Below are 22,335 nucleotides of genomic sequence, written 5' to 3'. Positions count from 1 at the left end.
ATTTTATTTATTCAGAAATCTCTTTCTCATAGAACTTTATATTAATAAATAGGTTCATATAGTGTGAATAAATATACATTAAATTTTCTCCAGAAAAAGTAAACATACTTAACTTCTAAAAAAAATATACAGCGTAGTATAAGCTTTTAAAGCATATTTTTAATTATCCATAACAGTCTTTACGAAGATTAAATACCGTTTGCATGAACCTTTTTGCAAAACATATTTTAAAAAATGACTTGAATTTTGAGGATAGAATGTGTTTAAAACACCTATGCCTCAATCTTCCTTAAAGAAGTCATTAATTTTTCTTAGCCTAAACATGTTTTTTTTACTAGAATATATATATATATATGTACAAACATATATTTGGTGTATTCACGAAAGCCAGATTATCAGGTTATCTATTTATGTGTTTATATTTTGAACACAGTTTATAAAAACAAAATACACTGGAGAGAAATAATTTTTAAAACAGATAACTTTATATGCAGACTGTCGTGAATTGCCTAATTGTATAATAGAATTTTTCTCTTATATTTTGAATATTCCCCTCTTTCTCATTGTTGAGTACATCTTTCTCTAAAAAGGTCGCTATTGGTAAAAATAAAGGTTCAGTTAAATCATTCACAAGCATTTCTATATCTTTTCTGGTAAAATTTGATTTGCTGTGCAATTTAGTAAGACATTTTAGAACAATATTTTCAAAAAAATCTGTTCAAAATATAGTTTCACTGGGAAATTCTGCTTGAATTATACTTTGAGTATCTATAGTTTCATTGATGTTAGTCAATGAGTTATTGCTTGTCAATGAATTAACCGAATGAGAAATACATGAATACTCGTTTTTAAAATGTTTTTTAAATGGCTTTAGCCCCTCAAAATGGTGACTACAATATACACACAAGAAGGTGCTTGAAGATGTCAAATTATGTAAAACTTTAAAGTGAATTGCAAGAAAATCCACATTTAGAAAAACTTGTTCACACAAAAAGCACGATACCATATTGAATTATTATACATATGCACATACATATATGTACGCTTATTAAAAACGTTTTCTTATCATATTATTTAAGATCGTTAATTAAGCACAGTACATTTGGAGATGCCTTGTCGTCTTCAAAATTTATCGAATAAAAATACTTTTGAACAAACAAACAAAATTCTAAGCTATCACTGGGGTATTTTAAATTCAGCACATGAAATGTCTTAAAACATGTATCAAACGCACTTAAAAAACAAGGCATCTCATACTTGATTTCATCAAAGTAAACATAAAACTTAGCGTCACATAAATTATAGCCAACTGCAATAACTATGGGTTGTAAGGTCTCACCGCGATCAAAGAGGGAAGTCTTCAGCTTTTTAAACAGTTTTCAACATCATTTACGGATCTTTGATAGTGGACCGGTAAATCTTTCTTGTGGTATTTGCTCTTCGTTTTATTGTTGGACGTAGCAAAACATGTAGCAGTAGTGCAATGAGCTGTTCTGAACATATGTATATGTTTAAAAACAGTATATATATACAAATAAATAAATGTTTGAGGAAATGCGCTGACAAACCTTTATCTTTTGATTTTATTGTTTCCAATTGTTGCAAGTGCGCCGGATCCATCAACTTTGCATTTAGCAATGGGACAATCTTGAGATTAAAGGTTTTCCATTTATCGACGATAGATGTCGAATGTGGATGCAAATAACTAAAATCGATTTGAATTTAAAAATAGATAGTATTGATGCTGTTAATATATATTGTATTATTGTAGTTAGTACAAGTATATAGTATTGACATGTTTTAGTATGTGATTTTCATTTTTTGGTTTACCAGATTATACCCCAATTAATGTGAAAAGAGCTTTCAATTTTGTAAGACGTCAATAATGCTGCTTTGTGTACCGTCTGTGCTTAAAATTTCTTGTCTTCGTTTTTTAAAACACTTTCGCCAATTTTTCTGCACCTCATTCTACGGCTCCGTACAAATTTTTAACCAATCTTGAGCCTTAGAAATTTCTGATGAATAAATCAAAAAATGTTTATAATAGTACACACAAAACGTAGAAAAATTCGACTTCAATATACCTGTTTCTTCTCCACAGTTTTAAATATCAGCTTTTGGGGATTCACCACCTATACTGTTTCTCTCATAAACAAGTTCACCCGTTCTCTTTAAGCGTTTTGCAGTATTATAATATTTGTCATACAATCTTCCTGAAGGCCGCGATCCAATTAAATTCAAGTAAATTGCCTATGTAGAAAATATCCAAATAAAAATAAGCAAAACATTAAAAATATAGTTTTAAATAAAAGACAAACCTTGTCGTCATTGAATGTTCCTTCAATTTGAATAGAGATGTGCTCAAATTCTTTTCTGCCAATTTTTATTTTATGTTTTAAGTGCCAAGTTACTATAGAATCTATTAGAATTTTACGTACTGCGTCGTTCAGTTTTCCAGTGGCTTTGTAAGTCTGATTGACATAGTATCCATTTGATGACTTCCCAATACTGATTGAATATTCTAAATTTTGAAAATAAATTAAAATATTTTAACCAAGAGACACAATTTTTAGAACTGAACACACTGTTTCTCATCTACGTTATTTTTTTACATATAATTGAATGTTTTTCTATTGTGGGTATTATACACTGAAGATATTTACATACTTATAATGGAGCCGCGGTACCCATGAGGATCGTTGATAACTTTTGAAGAAATGCTTGTTGATTGGTTGCAGTTTAAATATGGTGAATTTTCAATGTCTTCCACGAAAGTCGTATCAACACATATTTTATCGCAGGCTTTAACATCAGCATATTCCTTAAATAAAAAAGTTTTATTTTGTTTACCAAATAAAATTCTAATTTTATGTTTGTATTTACATTTGCGATTTTCCATTGCTGAAGCTTGAAACGAAAATCCACTTTTTCTCCTAATTTACGTTCCCGGAATAAGTATGTCAAGTCCTGTCCTTCCAAATATATTAGCCTTTTAAGTGTACTAGATTCATCTACAATTCGTGAAAATATTACACATTTAATAAGTTTTAATTATTTCTTTTACAAACTACAATCGATGCATGTAATTATTTCCACACTTTTTATGTGAGCAATAAAAGCAACAACACAACCAAAGCCAAATAACGGAATGGTTGCATGACGCAGTTTCAGCAGCATATTTGTTAATTTACAAAACTAATTATTAATAAACTTTCCTTGTAAATTTTGTAAAATGGCGCTGAATCCCCAAGTTTCTAATAAAGATTCTAGTCCGTCCTTTTCAGAAGATTCTAAAATATTCTTTTCCATTTTTGTAATTTTGCACACAATACTCACGCACGACCAGCTTTCCTCAAAGTTTTCAACGAACTGATTGCAATGAGCGTCGGCTTCAACAACAACAATTTCAGGGAAAAATATTTTAACCGATTGATACTGGTATAATTAACCAAGGTTTATGGTTGGTTTAACGATTTTTTGAAATGAACAATTTCATAGTAAAATTAACAAAATAAGATCAGTTAAATCACACTAACAAAATAACATTAGAAAAAAATATGGTTTACGTCGGTTAATTTTACAGACGAAATAGTAAGCGAAGAAAGCAACAATTTTTGAATTGGTTAATTCTACTATATTTATTGGTAAGAAAAAAACAACAAAATATAAAGAAAAATTTAACTTTTTCTAATAGTTAATATAAGAAGATAAAATTGTTTAAATTACAACAACAAATTATACAGAGTATGCACTAACCGAAAAAAATTGTTAATTTGACCAACGTCTGCAGTTAGCTGAGCATTTTTGCAACAACAATTTTCGTTGTAGTAAAATTAACCACGGAAATTGTTAGATTTAACGAATGTTATTTTTCTGGGTGCAGAGAGGACAAAAATTCTCGGAAATAACATAAGTGAAGAGAAGGTTGAGTGGATTAGAGAGCATATACGGAGTTTTCCTAAATATAGAAGCCATTACGGAGATAGATCGAACGATCGCCAATATTTGGCTCCTTCTTTGAACCTAACTAAAATGTACAAATTGTTTGTGTAAAAATGCCAAGCTGAAGGCATAGAAATATTAAAAAAATCTTTATATGAAAAGGTGTTCCGCAAAGAATTTAATATTCACTTCTACATTCCAAAAAAAATACACTTGTAAGAGTTGCGACGAATTTAAAATTAATTTGGATGCTGAAGCAGATATTGTAAAGTGTATAGAAATTAAATGGAACATGGATACACACACAAAGTTGGCTGCGAAAGCAAGAGATGTTCTGAAGTCATATGAACAAGCTAGTCTCGAAGCTGAAAGTACAAAAGTATTAATTACTTTCGACCTCGAAAGGACCCTTCCACTGCCTCACCTAAATACGGGCCTAGTATATTATTTAAGGCAACTAAACATGCTCAACTTCGGTATACGCGCTTACCAGTATAACGGAGAAAAAGTTCTTATGAGCATGTGGTACGAAACTACCGGAGCAAGAGGCTCCCAAGAAGTAACCTCTTGTCTATAACATTATTTAAAAAACCAACTGCCTGACCAAAATTCAGAGCTTAGCCTATTCAGTGACTATTGCGGCGGCCAAAATCGCAATTGGAATATAATGTTTTTTGCCATGTATATGGTGAACGCTTTACCTAACTTAAATGAGATTTACGTGAACTATCTTGTTACCGGCCATACTTACGAAGAGCAAAATTTGTCAAGGGCGAATCTGTGATGTAGTTTAATGATGATTTTTCTGAAACATATATATCCGTCGATCTAAAGGAATCTAACATGAACCTACATGATTTCATAGAGCTCTTGCAGAATTTCACTCCAGATCAGGACAGCGACATACGCGTTTTGAAATTCAAAAAAATACAGGACATAGGAAAAATGTTGAAATTTGTACCACCGATTCATCACCCCTTTTACATGTCCCTTCCACATGAAAACCGCAGAGGTGAAACAGAAAACAATCCAGAAGATTTTCTACCAGCCCGCTGTGGAGAAGACTAGGTTACTGTTAATTTTAATGCAGAGGTGATCATTTACGAACAGTTTTATATTATTTTTTTAATTAAAGTATTTCCTTTCACATATTTTTTGTTGTTTTATTCATATTATTTCCAATTTGTAGTTCAACCTTCCTTAAAAATTAAAAATTCTAAAGTTGTCTATGTAACAAGCTTTTTTGTTAAAAAAAATATTATATAAAAAACGTTTCTATATTAAGTTTTTATTTAATGCAGGATGTTAAGTTAGCTTTTAAGCTAATATAATAGTTTACAACATTCACTTAACATACAACAACAATAGCGCACTGCATTAAAACGCGTTTCATCTGTTTTCTAACTCTTGTATTTTGTTACATAGACCAGTTTAGTTCCAGGCTAGCCAATTTAGGTTTTCAAATCAACTCGCACAGTTTCGACAGCTTTTTCCTAAATTATTGCAGTGCTGGAAAGTTCCAGTGGAATATTAGTTTAGGTACCTAAAATTTAGCCGAACTCGCACCCAGCCTCAACTATTTCTTTAAATAGAATTCTTATTCGATTAAGTTTCTGTGTGATAAGGGTTTCAAGTGTGAACATTTAAAATAATGTTTTTTTTTTTTTTAATTATTTTCATTTGGATAAAAAATATAATTCCGCAAAAGGTTTGTGGATGTTTTTGAAAAAAGTGCAAAAAATAAAAAGGATGCATGATTCGTCTTGAAAAAGTTTTGAGTATCTATGGGATCCTATTAACTTTCACCTAGGGAAATTTTTTGACCCGGACTTTTTCGACTCAAAAAACGAAAATAACTATAAATATGTTTATAACATACACATTCCGGCCATCTGATAAGCTAATCCTTTCTTTTAAATATTTCTGTGGGTGTCAATCCAGCAAAGGGAGATATTGAGATGCTTTATAAACGCCAGGGATATGATATCAGATGTTATCAAAATGAACGCCATTGTGCTCAAGGCCCGGTTTTACAGTACCACTTTAAAGCTTCTGTTAAAATAGAGCTCAGTTCAAATTAGGCGGACACAGTAGTAGGGTTACACTGAAGTTAACGTAAACTGGCACTAAAAATTGGGCCTCAGATAGTCTGATTCTCTACAAAGATGATTACAGTGGTCTCTGAGAGTGGACTGTCCTGTATCAACAGGTATCTGCCCTAGCGAAAACGAGGTATTTTATGAAGCCGGCAGCCGAGATATTTTGATTTCCTCGCTGTTTCACTATACGGAATCGCCAATACATATCCTCCGAATAATACTGCCAAACTTCCAGTCTCTGGAAAATTCGTCGCAAGCTTCCGCCTTTCGTACAATTTTCTAAGTACAATCGATACGTGCTCCACTTGCAGAATTTTTTTCGTGCACCACCTAGCAGAATTTTTCACCTTTTGTTGTATTGTCTTGGTCTTCTGAACTATGCGCGCATTGCTAAAATGTCTCGGTACTTTGAGATTCCACATGCTCTGTATGGATTTTAGATATATTTCTAAATATATTCCCCATCTTTTAGAATTTTGTTTTTCGAAGTATGACATGTTTATAGAAATCTAAGCTTCAAGTATATAGCTCACAGGAAAGTTACTTAAAACTGCTTTTTTGAAATTTCCAAATTTGAACGAGTTTTTTGAATATTTTATTCCCGGCGCGGTATAGCGAAATTTTTTTTCCCTCATATAACGTTGGAATCGGGTCCTGAAGTATGTTCCAAGTTTCATCACTCCAGCTCTATGAGCAGTTACTCAAAAATCTACTACAATATTATAATAAAATTTGCCGACAGTTCTGAAACCGACTTAATATAAAGGAAGTATTAATAAAGATGAGAAAACTATAACTAGAAAATGGTCGTGTATAAATAATATTAAGAATCATGCTTGCACAAAATTATTGCACCCAAAGAACAACAATTTCTATTTATTGTCTTCTTATATCTTACGATTTGTTACTGGTGTTGTTACTTCTTTTTATCAGCAACCACAAATCAAAAAGAATTTCACAAACGCTTTTGGCAAAAATTGCGAAATTTCAGCATGTAAAATGAGGCGAATAAACAAGCAGCAAAAATTGGATGTAGTACGAGAGTATGTGTGTCTAGACCTATTGAATAAAGATTTTCAAGAGACAGGAGAAGTGATGGAACGGAAGGCAGAAACAAGATTATGCACCTTGTTGTTAAAGATGGAACAGCGAGGGTAAAGTTAAACCTAGAGTTGCATTGCTTGGCGGCGAAGACGGGCTTTGCGAAGCTAAATTGTAATAAAAGTACACATGAAAATTGCGAAAATTTTACATGTGTAGATGTGTTCTTGTGGGTTTTCATCTGCAGTATTTGTGTATACATGGGCGTATACGGAGAGAAGAAGTGTGACCACTGCCACCCCTGCGGTAAAAAAACTTCGTAGCTATTTTTTCCTCTTTCTTTCGGTGGTACAGTACTGCTCCCGTAACTCAAGGATGTAATTCCTGAAAAAACTTAGGAGGCGGCGGTTTTACAATCATTCTTTGATCAAATTTAGGGTTATATATCCCTTGAAGCTTGCTCCGTAGACGTCCCAATTAGATTGGGCGAGATTAAGCGAAGGCGAGAGGTGCACATGATCGACCAAGCGGCAAAGGCGTGGGTTCAAGTGCGGGGCTGTAAAGTGTGGAAGGTTATATGTAGGTCTTACAACCTTAGCCTAACAAAGTTGCTTCTATCATTAAAAAGATAGGAATGTAGACTCATGAGGGGTATTCTGACTGGACACTGCCTTCTGGTGTCACATGCCTTTGCAAAGAGGACGGAGTTATTTTATAACATATGTCCTGATTTTTGATAGGGTTTTTCAGTTTGGTCGTTAAGACAAACTTCTGGTAACACTACGGACTCAATCAGTATATGTGAGGTTCTCATGGACCCGCCAGTACATACAATACATACATAACCGAACGTAAGATGTTATGAAATGATTTCTTACACACTAGGTAGGGCAACGATGTAGGAAAAATCTGTAGTTCAAAACTGGTGCGTTTCTAGTATATTCGGAACCTCTACTAGTTCTCCTTCTATATCTTTTACATGATTCCAACTGGCGAATTTAGCACGGCGATGTCCTACTTTCTTTGAGTTGCATTAACTTTTCAATAGTTGGTTTATTGGAACTATTTCAGTAGTTCAAACCTACTGTTAAAATGACAGCTTACGAACCGAAAAGAAATTCTAAAGGCTGCTTTTAGTACGATATTAGAACATTTATCGATATCTCCGAGGTAGTGGAAAAATTTGGGAAAAGAAATCATACTGATAGTTGAAGTTAATTAAAGCTGGTAGCAGATTTTTGTAGATAACATATTTCTCAAATAAAATATGAAAAATAAGAACCCAAGCTGTTGATTTTATAACTAGGTAAAATCTTGTTAGTACCGAACTTGTACTTATTTGGCAATTTAGGTCTAGTTCCGAAGCAGAAATGCGTGTTACTAGTTACCGAATGAAAGGATTTCATGGAACCGCCCACTACTTATTTTTTATAACTTTAAGTTAATAAACCATGAGAACTTGGGAATGTCAAACAAAGTAATAACAAACAAAACAATAAACAAAATCCAGCATTATCAGTGGTTTGCACAAGATGGCGCAACACTGAATAAATATAGTTGGTAAAAAGGAATAGAAGTAGCAAATTTGCCAGTCAAACAAACCACCGCTGTATAGCTAAAAGGTTAGCGCAGCATGCCTAAAGCGTACTGATAATGAAGGCTTAGCAGCCTTCGAAATGGACCTATCTGCGCAGCTATGGAAGGTTACTATTTCAAAAACAAAATACAATTTTTCAAATTTAGAAAAATTAAAAAATAACAATAATTATCATTAGAAAAAATTATTGTTCTGGCCTTGAGCTCGAATCGAACCTTGAATCATTTAAGTGTAGACTTCTCAAGTTTCAAATTGAAACCCAATTCTATGTACTCACTTACAGGAAGACCATTATAATTTATATTTAAAGAAAATTTGGTTCGACCATATGTCCAAAATGTTTCATATTTGGGTCAAACTTTTTACCATGTGCCTGCCAAAAACTCAAACCACTTATTGATAAAAACTGGCCGCCGTGGTGTGGTGGGAGCATGCTTCGCATACCGCACCGAAGGTCTTCAGTTCAAGTGCCGGCCACAGCAACAGCAAAAATGCAAAATCAAATCAACTGAAAAACAATATGCACAAGCGTGGTCGACCTTCGGTAGTGATTTGGCATAAACTCCAAGCGTATTTCTAATATGACAACATTTCAGTGAAAATGCATCTTTCTTGCATCAGCTTCCGTTTGGAATCGGCATAAAACAAATAGGTCCCATCTGCCAATTTGCAGGGAAAATCAAAAGGCGGCAAGAAGTAAATTCAAAGAGAAGTTCGGCTTAAATCTTCGTGGAGATAAATCGCGCCAAGTACTAATTATTATTTGTTTTCTTCTTAATTTTTATGGTTAATGCGTCAAGCGTAATACAAATTCTAAACCAGTTAAACAAATAGCTTTTGTTCTACCAAAATAACAAATTCAAGGTTGTTATGTTTATTCCAGCAAAATGAAATTAGTGCGTATATTCTATTATTTTTGAAAGGAAAATTTAATTGTGCTTAATTGTTCGTTTCTATATTTGTACATTTGAATTGTGACATTAACTTCACATAGGTAAAGTACACGTGTACAATATGACTATATTTTTATACTCAGCTGAGCAGGGCTCACAGAGTATATTAATTTTGTTCGCATAACGGTGCTCCGTAACGGCATAAACTAATCGAGATAGATATACAGTTATATATATCAAAATGATCTGGGCGAAAAAAGAAATTCATTTAGCCATGTCCGTCCGTCCGTCTGTCCGTCCGTTGGTAAACACGATAACTTGAGTAAATTTTGAGGTATCTTAACGAAGTTTGGTGTGTATGTTCCTGGGCACTCATCTCAGTTCGGTATTTAAAATGAACAAAATCGGACTATAACCACGCCCACTTTTTCGATATCGAAAATTTCGAAGAACCGAAAAAGTGCGATAATTCATTACCAAAGACGGATAAAACGATTCAACTAGGTATATGGGTTGACCTTATGACGCAGAATAGAAAACTTGTAAAATGTTGGACAGCGGGCGTGGCACCGCCCACTTTTAAAAGAAGGTAATTTAAAAGTTTTGTAAGCTGTAGTTTGGCAGTCGTTGAAGATATCATAATGAAATTTGGCAGGAATGCTACTCCTATTACTCTATCTGTTCTAAATAAAAATTTGCCAGATCGAATTACGAGCACGCAAACTTAAAAATAATTTTTTTTTAAAGTCAAATTTTAACAAAACAAGTAAGGAAGGTTAAGTTTGGGTGTAACCGAACATTACATACTCAGTTGAGAGCTATGGTGACAACATAAGGGAAAATAACCATGTAGGAAAATGAACCGAGGGAAACCCTGGAATGTGTTTGTATGACATGTGTATCAAATGAAAGGCATTAAATAGTATTTTATGAGGGAGTGGGCCATAGTTCTATAGGTGGACGCCATTTAGGGATATAGCCATAAAGGTGGATCAGGGTTGACCCTAGAATGCGTTTGTACGATATGGGTCTCAAATGAAAGGTATTAATGAGTATTTTAAAAGGGCGTGGACCTAAGTTCTATAGATGGAAGCCTTTTCGAGATATCGCCGTAAAGATGGACCAGGGGTGACTATTGAATGCGTTTGCATAATATGGGCATCAAACGAAAGGTGTTAATGAGTATTTTAAAAGGGAGTGGGCCTTAGTTCTATAGGTGGACGCCGTTTCGAGATATCGTCATAAAGGTGGACCAGGGGTGACTCTAGAATGCGTTTGTACGATATGGGTATCAAATGAAAGGTGTTAATGAGTATTTTAAAAGGGAGTAATCCTTAGTTCCATAGGTGGACGCCGTTTCGAGATATCGCCATAAAGGTGGACCAGGGGTGACCCTAGAATTTGTTTGTACAATATGGGCATCAAACGAATGGTGTTAATGAGTATTTTAAAAGGGAGTGGGCCTTAGTTCTATAGGTGGTCGCCTTTTCGAAATAGCGCCATAAATGTGGACCAGGGGTGACTCTAGAATGCGTTTGTACGATATGGATATCAAATTAAAGGTATTAATGAGTATTTTAAAAGGGAGTAATCCTTAGTTCCATAGGTGGACGCCGTTTCGAGATATCGCCAAAAAGGTGGACCAGGGGTGACCCTAGAATTTGTTTGTACGATATGGGTATCAAAAGAAAGGTGTTAATGAGTATTTTAAAAGGGAGTAATCCTTAGTTCCATAGGTGGACGCCGTTTCGAGATATCGCCATAAAGGTGGACCAGGGGTGACCCTAGAATTTGTTTGTACAATATGGGTATCAAAAGAAAGGTGTTAATGAGTATTTTAAAAGGGTGTGGGGCTTAGTTCTATAGGTGGACACCTTTTCGGAATATCGCCACAAAGGTGGACCAGGGGTGACTCTAGAATGTGTTTGTACGATATGGGTATCAAATTAAAGGTATTAATGAGGGTTTTAAAAGGGAGTGGTGGTTGTTGTATAGGTGGTCGCATTTTCGAGATATCGCCATAAAGGTGGACCAGGGGTGACCCTAGAATTTTTTTGTACAATATGGGCATCAAAAGAAAGGTGATAATGAGTATTTTAAAAGGGAGTATTCCTTAGTTCCATAGGTGGACGCCGTTTCGAGATATCGCCATAAAGGTGGACCAGGGGTGACCCTAGAATTTGTTTGTACAATATGGGTATCAAAAGAAAGGTGTTAATGAGTATTTTAAAAGGGTGTGGGGCTTAGTTCTATAGGTGGACGCCTTTTCAAGATATCGCCATAAAGGTGGACCAGGGGTGACTCTAGAATGAGTTTGTACGATTTGGGTATCAAATTAAAGGTATTAATGAGAGTTTTAAAAGGGAGTGGTGGTAGTTGTATATGTGAAGGCGTTTTCCAGATATCGACCAAAATGTGGACTAGGGTGACCCAGAACATTATCGGTTGGATACCGCTAATTTATTTATATATGTAATACCTGGCAAGATTTTAAGGGTGTTTTATTTCGCCCTGCAGAACTTTTTCATTTTCTTCTACTTAATATGGTAGGTGTCACAACCATTTTATAAAGTTTTTTCTAAAGTTATATTTCGCGTCAATAAAACAATCCAATTACCTTACCATGTTTCATCCCTTTTTTCGTATTTGGTATAGAATTATGGCATTTTTTTAATTTTTCGAAATTTTCGATATCGAAAAAGTGGGCGTGGTCATAGCCGGATTTCGTTCATTTTTCATACCAAGGTAAAGTGGGTTCAGATAAGTACGCGAACTGAGTTTAGAAAGATATATCGATTTTTGCTCAAGTTATCGTGTTAACGGCCATGCGGAAGGACAGACGGACGACTGTGTATAAAAACTGGGCGTGGCATCAACCGATTTCGCCCACTTTCACAGAAAACAGTTAGCGCCATAAAATCTATGCCCCTACCAAATTTCAAAAGGATTGGTTAATTTTTGTTCGATTTATGGCATTAAAAGTATCCTAGACAAATTAAATGAAAAAGGGCGGAGCCACGCCCATTTTTAAATTTTCTTTTATTTTTGTATTTTGTTGCACCATATCATTACTGGAGTTGAATCTTGACATAATTTACTTATATACTCTAAAGATATAAAATTTTTTGTTAAAATTTTTCTTTAAAAAAATTTTTTTTTTAAAGTGGGCGTGGTCCTTCTCCGATTTTGCTAATTTTTATTAAGCGTACATGCAGTAATAAGAGTAACGTTCCTGCTAAATTTCATCATGATATCTTCAACGACTGCCAAATTACAGCTTGCAAAAGTTTTAAATTACCTTCTTTAAAAAGTGGGCGGTGCCACGCCCATTGTCCAAAATTTTACTAATTTTATATTTTGCGTCATAAGTTCAACTCATCTACCAAGTTTCGTCGCTTTATCGGTCTTTTGTAATGAATTATCGCACTTTTTCGGTTTTTCGAAATTTTCGATATCGAAAAAGTGGGCGTGGTTATAGTCCGATATCGTTCATTTTAAATAGCGATCTGAGATGAGTGCTCAGGAACCTACATACCAAATTTCATCAAGATACCTCAAAATTTACTCAAGTTATCGTGTTAACGGACGGACGGACGGACGGACATGGCTCAATCAAATTTTTTTTCGATCCTGATTATTTTGATATATGGAAGTCTATATCTATCTCGATTCCTTTATATATGTACAACCAACCGTTATCCAATCAAACTTAATATACTCTGTGAGCTCTGCTCAACTGAGTATAAAAAAATTGAATATCTTTACAGTATATAAGTAAATTATGTCAACATTCAACACCAGTAATGATGTGGTGCAACAAAATATAAAAATAAAAGAAAATTTCAAAATGGAGGTGGCTTTCATTTTCATTTAATTTGCTTACAATACTTTTAATGCCATAAGTCGAACAAAAATTTACCAATCCTTCTAAAATTTGGTAAGAGCATAGCTCCATGACGATAATTTTTTTCTCTAAAAATGGGCGAAATCGGTTGAAGCCACGCCCAGTTTTTATACACAGTCGACCGTCTGTCCTTCCGCTCGGCCGGTAACATGATAACTTGAGCAAAAATCGATATATCTTTACTAAACTTAGTTCACGTATTTATCTGACCTCACTTTATGTTGCTATTAAAAATGGGCGAAGTCCGAATATGACCACGCCTACTTTTACGATATCGAAAATTTCAAAAAATTAAAAAAATGCCATAATTCTATACCAAAAACAAAAAAAGGGATGAAACATGGTGATCGGATTGGTTTTTTGACGCAAAATATAACTTTAGAAAAAACTTTGTAAAGTGGGTGTGACACCTGCCATATTAAGTAGAAGAAAATGAGAAACTTCTGCAGGGCGAAATCAAAAGCCCTTGGAATCATCGCAGGAACACTGTTCGTGGTATTACATATATTAAAAAATTAGCGGTACCCGACAGATGATGTTCTGGGTCACCCTGGTCCACATTTTGGTCGATATCTCGAAATCCCCTTCACATATACAACTGAGGGCCACTCTCTTATAAAACCCTCATTAATAACTTTAATTTAATACCCATTTCGTACAAACACAATATAGAGTCACCCCTGGTCGACCTTTATGGCGATGTCTCGAAAAGGGGTCCACCTACAGAGCTAAGGCCCACTCCCTTATAAAACCCTCATTAACACCTTTCATTTGATATCCATATCGTACAAACCCATTCCAGGGTTACCCTAGGTTAATTTTCGTAAATGGTGAGTTTCCCTTATTTTGTCTCCAAAGCTCTAAGCTGAGTATGTAATGGTCGGTTACACCCCAACTTAGCCTTCCTTACTTGGTTTTTTTTTTTAATTTTTTATGGTTAATGCGTCAAGCGTAATACAAATTCTAAACCAGTTAAACAAATAGCTTTTGTTCTACCAAAATAACAAATCCAAGGTTGTTATGTTTATTCCAGCAAAATGAAATTAGTGCGTATATTCAATTATTTTTCAAAGGAAAATTTAATTTTGCTTAATTGTTCGTTTCTATATTTGTACAGTTGAATTGTGACATTAACTTCACATTGGTTAAGTACACGTGTACAAGATGACTGTATTTTTATACTCAGCTGAGCAGAGCTCACATAAACTAATCGAGTTAGATATAGACTTATATATATCAAAATGATCTGAGCGAAAAAAGAAATTCATTTAGCCATGTCCGTCCGTCCGTCTGTCCGTCCGTTGGTAAACACGATAACTTGAGTAGATTTTGCGGTATCTTAATGAAGTTTAGTATGTAAGGTCCTGGGGACTAATCTCAGATCGCTATTTAAAATGAACGAAATCGGACTATAACCACGCCGACTTTTTCGATATCGAAAATTTCGAAAAACCCAAAAAGTGCGAAAATTCATTACCAAAGACGGATAAAGCGATGAAACTTGGTAGGTGGGTTGACCTTATGACGCAGAATAGAAAATTAGTAAAATTTTTTACAAAGGGCGTGGCACCGCCCACTTTTGAAAGAAGGTAATTTAAAGTTTTGCAAGCTGTAAGTTGGGAGCAGTTGAAGATATCATGATGAAATTTGGCAGGCACGTTACTCCTATTATTGTAAGTATGCTTAATAAAAATTACCAAAATCGGATTACGAACACGCCCACTTAAAAAAAAATTGTCAAATTTTAGCAAAAAAAATTGAATATCTTTACAGTATATAAGTAAATTATGACAACATTCAACTCCAGTAATGATATGGTGCAAGAAAATACACAAAAAAAAAGAAAATTTCAAAATTCATTTAATTTGTCTAGAATGCCATAAGTCCAAAAACTTTACCAATCCTTGTGAAATATGGTACGGGCATAGCTTTTATGGCGATAACTGTTTTCTGTGAAAATGGGCGAAATCGGTTGAAGCCACGCCCAAGTTTTATTTACAGTCGACCTTCTGTCCTTCCTCTTGGCCGTTAACACTATAACTTGAACAAAAATAGGCATATCTTTACTAAGCTTAGTTCACGTACTTATCTGAACTCACTTTATTTTGGTATTAAAAATGGACGAAATCCGACTATGACTACGCCCATTTTTTCGATATCGAAAATTTCGAAAGAAGAAAAAAAAAATGCCGTGATTCTATACCAAATACGAAAAAGGGATGAAACATGGCGATAGGATTGGTTTTTTGACGCAAAATATAACATGGGTGTGACACCTACCATATTAAGTACACTCAGAGGAAAACGCCGTTCTAAAATCCAGCACCACCGGACTCATTTCAAGCTTTTCATGTTCTTACTTTTTTGTTCTTGAAAAACGAACGACCTGTTCTCAAAACAACCACCTTGTTCTTGAACTGACAACCATTTTCTTGAAAACAGAACGGCTGGTCTTAAAATATGAACAAATGTTCTAGTAATGAGAACAATGTTCTTAAATTAAGAACAATGTTCTTAAATTAAGTTCAAGAAAAAAGAAACGGTATAATTCGTGTGCACTAAAATGTTAAATACAACATTTGGCACGATCTATTGAGCAGTTGTAGTGGCTCAGCGGCTACGATGTTGCGGTTGTAATCGTGTGGCTCGAGTTCGATCACCGCCAAACTCTGAAGTTTTTTAAAACAATTTTTTTATATTCTATTTTTTTAACTCTTATTTTTCGTTCAGTTCCACTCATATATATACAGCTAATTCTCAAAGTTGTTATGAAATGTTTTAAGTATATATTCAGATTGCATCAATAAAATGAACAATTTCTCAATAAGAGAAAAACATAAAAAAATGCATATTATGCGTTTTTTCATCTTTTGGTCTTTAATAATAGCTTTTTTGTTATTAATATTTTTTATTAATTACAAAAAAATTATTATTAATAAAAACAAATAAATGAGTACTAATTGGAAAAATCACCTTCCCTCTCCATCCCCCACCCCCTCCAACAAAGATCAAGAACAAACCGTTCTTGAATTGAGACCGAAAAATTTTAAATCGACCACAAATCGTTCTCGAAGCATGAGAACGAAAATTCTTAAATCAAGCCCAAGTATTGCTTGAAATGAGCACTGAAACTTCACACATCAATACCAAAGTGGTCATAAAATACGAACGGTGTGCTTGGAAAAACTGTTCTTAAAACAAGCCCATCGGTCACGAGTTAAGAAAAAACGTACTTAGCAGACTTTTGTCAACGAATGTTCTTAATTTTGAACTTGTTTCGTTCGTTTTAGAACGATTTTTTCTCTGAGTGTAGAAGAAGATGAGAAAGTTCTGCAGGGCGAAATGAAAATCCCTTGGAATCATGACATGAATACTGTTCGTGGTATTACATATATAAATAAATTAGCGGTATAAAACAGATGATGTTCTGGGTCACCCTGGTCCACATTTTGGTCGATATCTCGAAAAACCCCTCACATATACAACTAAGGGGCACTCGCTTTTAAAACTCCCCATTAATACCTTCAATTTGATACCAAAATCGTACAAACACATTCTAGAGTCACCCCTGGTCCATCTTTATGGCGATATCTCAAAAAGGCGTCCACCTACAGAATTAGGGCTCACTTCCGTCACGTCACCCTTGGTCTACAATTTGGTTGATATTTCCTAAACGTATGTGATATGGAATTAAAAACCTCTTATAAACCATCTACGAAACCCTACGAATCCAATGCAGCTAAGCTCTCAGCTGAGTATGTAATGTTCGGTTACACCAGAACTTAGCCTTCCTTACTTGGTTTTTTTTTTAAATTTTTTATGGTGAATGCGTCTAGCGTAATACAAATTCTAAATCAGTTAAACAAATAGCTTGTGTTCTAACAAAATAAAAAATTCAAGGTTGTTATTTTTATTCCTGCAAAATGAAATTAGTGCGCATATTCTATTATTTTTGAAAGGAAAATTTAGTTGTGCTTAATTGTTCGTTTCTATATTTGCACAGTTGAATTGTGACATTAACTTCACATTGGTTAAGTACACGTGTACAAGATGACTTTTTTCTTTAACCCTTTCATGCATATGGGACATCGGTGTCCCAAAAATATTTCCTTGTATAGCAAGAAGGCTGTTAATATTTTACTAGTTTTTTCGTTTTAAGTTACTTAATATTATCTGAATGTATACCTTCGAACCGATTTTCATTTAAAGTGTTTATTTGTGTGTATTTCTACTATGAAAAGCTTTTCAGTGAAAATTCATCTTCCTTGCATCAGCTTCCGTTTGTAATCGGCATAAAACAAATAGGTCCCCTCTGTTAATTTGCAGAGAAAATCAAAAGGAAGCAAGACGCAAATTCAAAAAGAAGTTCGGCCTAAATCTATTTCCCTCTATAGCAAGAAGGCTAGCAATATTTTACTAGTTTTTTCGTTATAAGTTACTTAATCTTATCTGAATAACCGATTTTCATTTAAAGTGTTTAACTGCGCTAATAAGATTCGAGACGGAAGCTAATAGCAAACCACGCCTACTTACAAAGTATGTTGATAACTTATTTGCCATTGTAAAAATGGAAGATGATGAAAACGTACTCACTCAATTCAGCTGCTACAGCAGAAGCATACAATTTACAACAAAGGTGGAGAAAGAGTGTCAACTACTGTACTTAGACACGTAAATCAACAGGAGAAAGAACAAATTATATATTGACTAGTACAAAAAACTCACAGCTTCGGGAAGACTACTTAACTTTTATTCAAAACATCAAAAAAGTACAATATTAAATACCGCCAAAAGTTCATAAGACGGCTACTTACAATAAGCGACATAATGTATCACAAGAAAAATATTACTATCATCAAAAAAATTCTAGATGAGAATGAGTTTCCAAGTAGCTTAGTCAATAAAACGGTACGAAATTTCTACATAAGAGCACGTAATGAACGAGAAACCGAAGAAGCAAATAACAAAATATACAAAGCAAGAGTAGCAGAGAGATCGGATAAAGAGATCGGATTTATATGGCAAAGAAAACGCCAAAATAGCGTTCACATACAACAGTACATTGAGACATATTTACAGCAATACAAAGGACAGAATTCCAAAGGATTAGAAATCAAACGTAGCTCACCTCCCGCCTTCTGGACAGGTATTAAGCGTAGATATACTTCTGGTCAGTAAAGCGCCCTGCCTAAATTCTGTGCCAATATCTCTATGACGGCTGTAATGTTTACAGAGCACTGTTTGATGGGAGTCCATGCACTGTTTTTCAAACATTATGTTTAATATAAGTTTTGTAAGGCCAAGTCGAAACAAGTTCCTGGTGGACTTATACGGGGTCCATATACATAAGTCTCAGCCGACACTAAATTCATCTTGAATAACTATTATCTACGAAAGTAGTTGCCAATGTTATCAATGGATAATTTTATATGCGAAAATACCATTAACAAGGCCTACTCCGACTATGTTGAAGCTGGCATCCAGCCAAACTTATGTAATCTATACCCTTCGTCAGCTTCCAAAGGGGAGATTACTACAATATTTAGCCTATCTGACATAAAACCAAATAAAATTCTAGCAACCGTTTATTTGAATACACATCGAGTCTCGTTCTACTCTAAGCCGGCGCCTTACTACGCCCCTGTAAAATTATAGCCATACATTGTTAAAAAGTATGGCTGCTGCCGCCACAATAAAACAACTTACAGAATAAACTTACACGAATATTAATTTTGCTATATAAATATGCTTACATACATACACATACAATCCATATGTATGTAGATATGTATGTATATAGATTTGTATGATTGCCACATTACAAGAGTACAACAATATCGCTCACATAACAACGATAGCATTAATGTTGCCGCTGGCAAATTTCTTTTTCTCTTGTCGCGTTTTTAAAGTAAGAAATTTTGCAACTGAAGAAGCCGTTTTCGGAGGCTGTTAACCCACCTACTTACTTTAGAATTTTTGTGGTAAACAACACCAAAACAGCGACGTCTTTAGCTTCTGCTCGTGCTGCTGTTGGTTGCTGGGGGCCTGTACAATTTTTAAACTATCGATAATCACAACAAAAACATGTTTTTTTGTAGAGAAGATAAGAATTGTTATTTTTGTTGTTAGCTGTATTGCATTTGCATGTTGCACGTGACAACCTGTATGGGCATTGGGCGGCGAGTTACGTTTGTGCGAACAGTAACTTAGCAGGGTTTGTACTCAACGTTTTTGGTGTGGCTGGTTGGAGTGATTGTAAAACAGTGTGAGTGAATTATAGGTTGATGTAAGATGTCGCAGAACTTTACACAGTTAGTGTTAACATAGAATGCGAGACTTTAAAGAATTGAGTTTTGGAAAAGTGTGAAAATATACAAAATGATAAAACTAAAATATTATGATTCATCAGAGGTGCTCAAACTGTTTTATATTGAAGCGCAAATCAGAATACATGTACAAAATTGTATATACATTTAGCAGACCCACCAGACGTTGTTCTGCCCTAAATTTGGTCTATATGCATACATTTTAATAAGCTTTTTCCGTCTAACTCTGCCCTCGCCCCTCTACACTTTTTCCTAATATTTGTATTCACACCTCCCTCCGTATTTTTCGCTTCATCTATCTCCATCTTCGTCTCATTCTATCCTTTCTCAGTCTCCTTCTCTCTTTTCTATTCTCTCAAGTTTTTCTCAATCTTCTTCATATCTTGTTGCCAGTCCTAGAGGGTGGCATGTATTCCATGTTCCAGTCCCATTCCGAGTCTCAGTCCCAGTCCCATTCCGAGTCTCAGTCCCAGTCCCAATCCGAGTCTCAGTATCAGTCCCAGTCCTAATCGCAGTCCTAGTCCGTCTCTGGCCTACTTCCCGGAAAAAAGCATCGTAAATACTAATATAGGCAAATTTATATATCAAATTTCAGGCAAATTGAATGGGACGTATGTAAATAAGTATGTGGGTATTCTTAATTCATGTCTTTATTGCGGCTTCGCATGCATATTTATTAGTTTTGCGTTGATGCGACTAAATCGAATATCACAATGAAAATTACTTAAAAGCTCTCAGAAACAGCTTTAATTTGATATCAAAAATACGCACACATTCTAGGGGTACCCGGGTTCACGTTTTGGCCTATACCTCGAGACCCTAGTCACCCAGGGGTACGAAAAATACTCAGTGTCAAAGTTCCCATAAACAGCTTCCATTTGATACCCATATTGTACAAACACTTCCTGGAGTTACCTGGGTCCATGTTTTGGCCTATATCTCGAGACCCTAGTCACCCGGTATCAAAGAACTCATTATACAAACCTTTCCCGTGGAAAAATACATATATATACCAATTTTCATAATAATCGGTACAGTAGTTTTTGAGTTCATCGATGACATACATACAAACATTCATTTTTATATATATACAGGCCTGTTCTGAATTCCGACTCGGAATGAAAAGTAAAACGACATTGATTTCGACTCGGTTTCTATTTGGTGTTCTCAATTCCGATTGTAAAAAATCGATTCGAAGTCGATTTCGAATCGTTTTCATTCCGATTCGGTAACCAGTTTAATCAGCTGTTTTTGTTTATGTGTTTTGGTTTAAGTATCATAAAATTTTATTTTAATTAAAAAATGCCTGCAGATATGGTTTTTGATGCGCAGACGCAAGAATACGTGCTATTGTGCGTGCGAATCGTAAAAATGCGCTGGATCGGAATTCAGAACAGGTCGACTTCATTTGGATCAGCATCGATTTGTTTGCCTAATAGATTTCTTGATAGAAGTTTTTAAAGAAAGATTTATTATGCCAATTTAACTCAAATTTAAACAAAAAATACACACAACTCTTCCAAATAAAATGAAGAATTTAAAAAAAATTATTTGAAAGACAAATATCGCAACATTTGTGTATAATCTGCCAATTAATTTTCATTCCGACTGCTCAGAGGCAATACTTTTCAAACCGATAATTTTTGGTCGGAATCGAAATTGAGAACACCAATCCATTTCGATTCCGAAAAAATTGATCGGAATCGGAATCCAGAACAGGCCTGATAGATGATATTTTTTTGTATTTAAAAAATAAAAATTAAATTTCTAAATGTTCAAAAAGCTCAAAAGTTTAAATTTAGGTTAGATAAGGTTAAAGTGGCTCCCCCCAGCAATGTGAGGGACACACTTAGGCCGGCTGTCCCATTGTGATACCACTGTGTGGGCTATAGCCCTTCTTCCTTTAGATGTGTGAAAATTTGAACAAATTTGTCCTTCTGATGTAGCGTAGAACATTTTCGATTTTCGCAGAGCCAAGTTCTGCTAAGCAGTCGATAAAATACGTATTCGGACATTCCATACGTATACTGGCCAGAGCAGGCTAACTACAGAGGAAGTGCTCGACACTTTCTATCTCCTCTTCATCCCTGCAGCTCCGGCAAAAATCGCTAGTTGGAATCCCCATGCGTTCGCTGTGTTTTCCCAGCAGGCAGTGTCCCCTTAATATCCCGACCAGTGAGTTAGTATCCCGACAGGAGAGACGGTTGTGGTTAAAGAGGAACCTAGTCCAATTCTCATTTATGCGAGGCCAGGTATGATTGGACACCTTGCAGGTGGGTTCCAGCATCCTTCTTGGTAAAAAAATTATGTTAGCCAGTATTTGCACGCAGAAAGAGGGGAGCAATGTTCTTCAGCTGGCTTAGGTCTGTCTGTTCAGTAGCCTTCCTCGCTAGTTCATCGGCAGCACAGCTCCGGGGTACACCGCTGTGACCTGGGATCCATACAACAGCTGTCTCCCACCGCGATGCAAGTTTCAATATATCGATTGCTTAAAAGAAATTATATATCACCTACAATACTCAAAAGGAATTAA

General features: G+C 34.9%; 1 long non-coding RNA gene across 1 annotated transcript; it reads right to left on the bottom strand.

Moving 5' to 3' along the window:
- Positions 1-284: 284 nt before the first annotated feature.
- LOC137242647 (uncharacterized) lies at positions 285-2,187 on the bottom strand. Its single transcript, XR_010950317.1, has 4 exons — positions 2,085-2,187; positions 1,831-2,015; positions 1,569-1,705; positions 285-1,493 (listed from the first exon to the last, which is right to left on the bottom strand). It is a non-coding gene; the product is annotated as an uncharacterized lncRNA (long non-coding RNA).
- Between the last annotated feature and the right edge of the window lie 20,148 nt (positions 2,188-22,335).

This window comes from Eurosta solidaginis, chromosome 2, assembly GCF_040869045.1.
Source record: "Eurosta solidaginis isolate ZX-2024a chromosome 2, ASM4086904v1, whole genome shotgun sequence".
NCBI lineage: Eukaryota > Metazoa > Arthropoda > Insecta > Diptera > Tephritidae > Eurosta > Eurosta solidaginis.
This window is presented reverse-complemented; position numbering and strand designations above follow the sequence as displayed.